Source organism: Mastomys coucha, unplaced genomic scaffold, assembly GCF_008632895.1.
Source record: "Mastomys coucha isolate ucsf_1 unplaced genomic scaffold, UCSF_Mcou_1 pScaffold15, whole genome shotgun sequence".
NCBI classification, from domain to species: domain Eukaryota; kingdom Metazoa; phylum Chordata; class Mammalia; order Rodentia; family Muridae; genus Mastomys; species Mastomys coucha.
The window spans coordinates 153030197-153037429 of NW_022196897.1; the positions used below are offsets into that span (position 1 = coordinate 153030197).

Here is a 7233-nt window from a genome sequence, read left to right on the forward strand (position 1 = left end):
TCTTGACTTTTAAAAAAGATCTGGGGCTGGTCATGGCTGTGCATGTTTTTTTGTTTGTTTGTTTTTAGGGGGGGGTGTTGTTTGTTTTTTCAAGACAAGTGTCTGTGTATAGTCCTGGCTGTCCTGAAACTCACTCTGCAGACCAGGCTGTACATGTCTTTAATCCCGGCTAGCAACTCAGGAGGCAGAGACAAGAGACACTGTGACTTGGAGGCTAATGTGGTATACATGTTGAGTTTCAGGACAGCCAAAGCTACCAAGTGAGACCCTATCTCACAAAGAAAAAAAACTAAAAAATAAAGTAAAATCAACCTTAACAGCTGGTGATGCGGCTTAGCAGTAGAGCTTCTGGCTATTCTAATCAAGGCCCTCGGCCCACCTCAGCAAGCAGAATACCTAAGTTAACAATCCTTAGTGAACATCATGTGGTGCTGTGCAACTGTTAAATGCATCAAAAACTGGACTGACGATGTGAGACAGACAAGCATGCCAGTGCAAGTGGGCTCAGCGATGTGGTAAAGGAGGTGGTATTTAAAGGGGCCAGGATGAAAACTCCACAAACTTTGGTATGTGTTTAAAACTTTGTAATAAAATGTTGGGAAAAAGTAACCATAGCAACTCACAGATCTTGTCATGTTCCTCCTTTAGCTTGCAATGTCTCTATCTTAGAGCAGAGCAGTGTAAGCGCTACAGCTGGGATCCCAGACAGACTTTTTTTATTTGTGTTAAAAACAAACAGAAAATTCCACAAACACTTCATCCATTACAGGCTCCATGTGAAACAAGTGATGAAAATCCTGTCAATAGTTTGGCGTCTAAAACTTCAAGCTCTAGAACGTTTTTTGTCATCTGAGGGAATATAACAGTGAGTGCCCTTAAGAAGTCCTAACACCCGAGCGGGGAGGGACAGTGAGGGGAGCAGTCAGACTGTACAACTCCACATAGATTGTCCAAGACAAAACGGAAAGTTTTGTTTTTCAAAAACCCACAAACTGGGGAACTGAGCAGGTCAACTCTGAAGACACTCTGTTCTCTTGAGTCTGGGTAAAGAGCCCCCAGGAAAGGTGCCCACACTGGGTTCCTGCTGTCTGACCTGCCATGAGTTCAGCAGGAACCATGTTCTGGCTTGGCCTTCAGACTAGGGACTCCAGGGATCCAAGAGTCAGGTCCATGTCTAAACTTAAAATCATTTGTATGTATATAAGCTTTCTGGATACACCTTAAGAGAACATCTATTTTGAATAGACTACAAATATAGTAAAAATTCTAAGTACTCCAAAGTTTTACTGTAAGCCTAATGGGGGAAGACCGTTTTTATCCCTTCTTAGACTTAAATTGTGGGATTAAGGACAAGCTCCTAAATTAATGTGAAGAGACAGCCCCTCCCAGCAGCCAGACTGGACCAATTGAAACCACAGAACACTGGCACTGTACTGACCAAGCTCTGAGGGGAGAAATAACAGAGTTACAGAGAAAATTGAGCAACAGCAGCAATCATTTACAACATTCTGGTCAATCTCATCTCTGTAAGAGACCTTTGCTTTTAGACAAGGGAAAGACCAATCTCTGTGCATCCTGTTCACAGTGCTGAGGTTCTTAGTAGCCAGTCAATCTGTTGTTTGTAAACATTGCATGCACCCTTCAGGCAGCAATTCAACCCCATTTTCGGGGGATTTGTAGCAGATTGGGGGTTTACAGTAGAGAGATTAACCCTGCAGCCTTGTACATGTTAGGCAAGTCCCCCACAGAGCTACAACTCTATGGCCCTCTTCTCTTTACTCTGAGACATAATCGATATCCCCCCCACCCCCCATATCCCAGCTGCCCAGGCAGCTGCCTTAGTCTCTCTAATAGATAGCTAGAACTACAGCCTGGGGTTTTTTTAGAAGGCAAGTCTTGTTTATTTTCCCTTTTTGTTTTGTTTTAGACAGAGTCATCTTTTTGTTTTTGTTGTTAGTTTATATTTGTTTATTGAAAATAGATTCTCCAGCCAGGCAGTAGTGGCACACTCCTTTAATCCCAGCACTTGGGAGGCAGAGGCAGGCAGATTTCTGAGTTCGAGGCCAGCCTGGTCTACAGAGTGAGTCCCAGGACAGCCAGGGCTATACAGAGAAACCCTGTCTCGAAAAACAAACAAATAACAACAAAAACAAAAAGCCTCTTCTTTCATATAATACAACCTAACCACAGTTTTCCATCCCTCTAGTCCTCCTAACTCCCCTCCACACCTAAAATAAGATACAATAAAATAAGACAAAAGCCCTCACAAAGCTGGACAAGACCGTCCCACAGAATGAAAAAAGTTCCAAGAGCTGGCAAAAGAATCAAAGACAAAACTGCTCCCACAGTTAGTCTCATGAAACACCAAGCTAACAGCTACAACATGTTTGCAAAGAACCTAGTGCAGATCATGCAAATCCAATGCTTGCAGCTTCTGTCTCTATGAGCCTACACACACCCTACTTAATCCTCCATCCCTTCTGACTTCTATAAGTTTTCCTCCCACTCTTGCATGGGGTTCCCAGACCTGAGGGGAGAAAGCAGATGAAGACCTCGAATTTAGACTCTCTCTGTATACTATCTGGCTGTTCGGAGTCTGTCTTTGAACAGTCCCTAAACAAACAAGTCTGCAATAGGGCATATCCTTTGCCGTATCACAAATTATTACAGACCCAGAGAAGTGGTAGTTTAAGGCTGTGATAGAAAACCTGAAGTTGTTTTTTTAAGTAGAACGCTATAGAGGGCACTGTGTATTTGGTCACCTAGCTTTGACAATTATTAACTCACAGCTAAGGTTAGACTGGTTTCTCCCTTTTTTAAGCTTGTTTTGAAACAAATGCTAAATCTATCATCATTAGTCATTTTGCTTTTAGTCAGATCACCTCAGGCTGATTGTTAAACTGTTAATGAAATGAAATTTCTTAGTATACTGGAACTGCTAGTGTGAGTGCTCGATTGCTCTCTCAGTTTTTTTCTTTTGGGGTCTGGCTTCTTGGCTAACTTGATTAAGACGCAGCAGGAAAACAGCTGCAGTTAGTGGACGCCCTCCTCTAGGGGACTCCCACTTTTCAGCCCAGATTTCAGCCTTACTCCTTAAGGACTCAACCAACAGTTCCTGAAGGATTGATTAATGACTAACTGAAAAACAGCCAAATGTTGAACGCCTTGGATCCAAGCACTGCTGAGGCAGAGGCAGGCTGATCTCTGTTCAAGGCCAGCCTGGTCTACAGAGCAAGTTCCTGGACAGCCAGGGCTACGACACACAGAGAAACCCTGTCTCAGAAAACAAAACAATCCAAAACAAACAAACAAAAAAGTCATTACACTCAACAATTTATGCTAGAAACTACTTCCTGACTGTTGCAATAATATTAGGAAGTTGTCAAAAGCGCAGACACTGCCTTGTGATCTCCAGGTGGGGGTGATGCAAACACTCTCCACTCACTAAAGAAACTGACTACCCAAGACAATCTGCACATAGGCTGAAGACATGGGTAGCTCAGGAAAAGCCAAAATGCTTAGAGACTGTTACAGGAAATAAGGCAGAGAGCCTTCAAGGACGACAAGGCACCAAAGGCTGACCTCCCCCTCCGGCCTTCACTCAGAAGAGCACCGAGCATAGAAAACAATGTGGAGAATCTGCTCCTGTATGAGACGCGCGTCTTAAGGAGTGGGACGCCTATGACACTAAGCACAGATTTTTTAAAAAAAAAATATATGGGTTTGGGGGGTTTTTTTGTTTGTTTGTTTTTCGAGACAGGGTTTCTCTGTACAGCTCTGGCTGTCCTGGAACTCACTCTGTAGACCAGGCTGGCCTCAAACTCAGAAACCCCCCTGCCTCTGCCTCCCAAGTGCTGGGATTAAAGGCGTGCGCCACCACTGCCCCAAAAATATGGTTTTGAGATGGTTCAGTATGTCAAGTCTTTCAGCAGGGAGCCTGGCAATCTACTGAATCTCACAAGTTGTCCTCTGACTGCCACAACAGCTGCTACTGATATAATGCTCAAAAATAAAAACAAAAGTACTTAATCTTACTAAAGGAAATAGAGAAAGGCTGAGTCAGAATAAAGACGGTCTCCTAAAAGTTCACCAGAATGGCCAAGGCTTCTCCCTCCACACTCCCCAAATGTATTTTTAGTTTTTACTTCAACAAGTAGTGATGTAATTTACACTTGGTAAGCACAAATCCCCTAAAGATCAAAATCCTAGTTTAAATTAAATCTCTTCCAACACTTCCAGTTCAAGAATTACAGCTACCCAGCCTGGTCCACAGAGCGAGTTCCAGGACAGCCAGGGCTGTGCAAAGCAACCACTTCTCAAACAAACAAACAAACAAGCTTACAGCTACAAGCAGTTGAAAACAATGACCTTAAAAAAGGCCATACAATACGATGGGCAAAACGCAAAATGGAACAAAATAAAGCTTCACGCCACTAGGAGAGCGGTGCGGCCAGAAGGGAAGCTGATAGATAACGAAGGGCCCCTGGAGTGAAACCGAAGCTCAGCTAAAGAAAGTGAAGAGCTACAGATGCGGACCCGGAAACCACGGTTTTCGCATCTTTGCATACTCCACCTCCAGAGCCTAACAGGCGAGAGGGCTCCAAAAAGGTCTGCTGAGCCCAAGGGGAACTTATGCCAGCAACTTTTTCACACAAAGGAATGACAATGAGGTTCTGGAAGGTGGCACGGAAACGTGGGACAGGTTGCGGAGCCCAGGGGAGCCGGTGAAGTCCCTACAGCTGCTTCTACAGAAAGGATGGCTTTACATCCATACCCTGTCTGCTACAGTGTCCCCATTAAGCGCGCGCCCCTCTCTGGTGCCAAGCAAGCACAATGCCCAGGCACTGCCAGTGGGCACGCAGGATTCTTCTGCTTCGGAGAAAACCCTAGTGGGAAGGTAGGTCAACTTCTGTCCAGTCTGCACCCTGAATTATACCTTCATATATTATTATATGATAATAAATTATGCAAACGGCTTATTGGGACACGATGTGGGTCTGGCACACTGATAAGCGCTTTACACGCCCCATTTCACTGCAACTTCACAGCCTGAAAAGGCAGGGACCGGGCTGGGACAGGATTCGTACTCTTCCTCCTCCTTTTTTCCCCCCTCACAACAGAGACACAAAGAGTATGAAGTGACTGACGAAGGGGGCAGAGTCGGGAATTGGCACCTTACCCCGCGGCTCGGTTGTGGCCGCGGCACCGTGCACAGGCCTCCCGACCGACCCAGCCCCTGCCCGCGCCCCCCGCGTTAACTCGGGCACAGGGCCCACGGGCAGCGCGGAGGGCCCGCCTCCTCCGGGAAGGCCCCGCGGTCGGAGACGGGCCTGGGCTGCAGCTCGAGCGCCCGCGAGGCCTAGCCCACCCGCCGCCCACCTCCCGCTGACGCCGTGCCTGCGTGGGTCCTTCCGCGGCCCGGCCGGGCCCGGCCGCCTTACCTGGCTGCTTCCCCAGAGCTCGTCCCGGGGCCGACGGTGTTGGGCGGCGGCGAGGAGGGGAAAAAGCAAGAGAAGAGGGCGAGGAAAAAGGGACCGAGGGAGGGAAGAGGCGGAGTGGCCGCGGAGAAGGCGGGCGCCGCCGGGCCGGGGGTCAGAAGAAGGGGAGCGCACACAGACGCGACGACAAGCAGCGCAAACGCTGAAGAGCGGCTCGGCGCCCGCAGCCTGGCAGGAAGTGACGGGGGAGGGGCCGCGCCCGCCCCCGGCCCCCACCCGCCTCCATGCCGGCCCCACCCCCCCAACACCGCGACGGGAACTACAAGTCCCAGCGGGCGCCGCGTCCAGCATGCGCTCTTTAGGCACGCAAGGCCAACAGGGGCCGGGCACGGCTGCGTTGCGTCCGAGGCATGCTGGGAGTTGTAGTTTGCCAGGAACTCAGTCTCGGCAGGGAAGGCAGGCCTAACTTCCTTTCTTTTCTCAGGCTTTATGTTACCTTCCGAACGTCCCTCCTTTTTCCCTGTGCTAACTTTTCCTAACCTGCTGCTGTGTGCAAGATCAAAAGCCCGAGAATACAGTGAGAATGCACAAGTCCCTGCCCTCACAGAGTTTACATTCTACTGGGGAAGTCAAAGTAAATGAAGTCTGAGCCCAGACACACACAAGCACAAGCACTTTCTGGTTGCTCTCACACAGCTCTTAACTGAGTGTGGTCTGTGGACAAGAGGCTGGTGTGGGCTTGTTTACTGTGGTTCTGGGAGTTGAAGCAAACTTCTACCACTGAGTTCCATCTCCACTCGTCCTGTAGCTTTTTTATTCTCCCTCTTTGGTTTTCTTGCGTTAATGTTTTTATTAATTTTCTTTTGGGGGGGGCGGGGGAATAAGAGCGCTCGCCTGAGTTCAGGTGTCCACAGAGTCCAGTGCTGTCACTTCCTGCTTGGTGTAGGAGTTTCAGGCAGTTGTGAGATAGGTCCTTACCTCTAGAGTGGTAAGGGTTCTTAACTGATTAGCCATCTCTCTAGCCCTGTAGCAGCCCTCTTAGCAGGGGAGACAGTTTATTAGAACTAGAAAGAAGAGGTCCTTTTCGGAGGTTATGGGAACTGAATCACTGGGATCCTCTGCAGCTTATTTTAAGTGATGCCTGTGGTTGAAGCACCAAGGTAGACATCATAGCTAGATACCCAAGACTGGGTTCCATCCCTACCCCAAAAGTACAAAAACCAAAAACTAGACAGGTGGTGGCCTCTGGAAAAACCAATAAATAAATAAATAAATATCATGCCCAGTCTCCTTGCCAAAGCACTGTGGCTGACTTTGCGTGAATTCATGATGCCATCTGCCATAGCTAAAAAGACCCTCCTCTGACTTGTAGAGACCCTGGGGGTCTCTTTTATCTGGATCAAGTCTTCTTAGTTTGCTTCTTGTAAAATTCGGTGACACTGAGTTCCAGAACCAAAACAATCCATCCTTCCAGTTCCCTACTAACTCAATGCTAAATAAACAACACAGAGGTACACAGTTCAGGGCAGATGAAGATGCCCACTGCGTAAAATGGGCATATTTACACACAAAATAATAAATTTTGGTGGGTTTTTGTTTATTGGATTTTTTTGTTTGGGGGGTTTTGTTTTGTTTAAAATAGAGCTACTGTTTAGCTCTGGCTGGCCTCAAATTCAGAAAGATCAGAATACCTCTGCCTCCTGAGTGCTGGAATTAAAGGTATGTGCCACCACAGCCAGCTTAAAATAACCGCCCCTGTTTCACTGTGTAGCCCTGGCTCTCCTGGAACTCCCCC

General features: G+C 47.6%; 1 protein-coding gene across 2 annotated transcripts in view; it reads right to left on the bottom strand.

Moving 5' to 3' along the window:
- Positions 1-5703, bottom strand: part of Stau1 (staufen double-stranded RNA binding protein 1) — a 46058-nt gene extending 40355 nt beyond the window's left edge. Inside the window, exon 1 of one of the 2 annotated variants that reach the window (XM_031372808.1) lies at positions 5442-5703. The gene's annotated coding sequence lies outside the window, so the exon portion shown is untranslated. The remainder of the gene's footprint in view (positions 1-5441) is intronic. The other variant, XM_031372807.1, reaches the window with a different exon arrangement.
- Positions 5704-7233: the final 1530 nt, after the last annotated feature.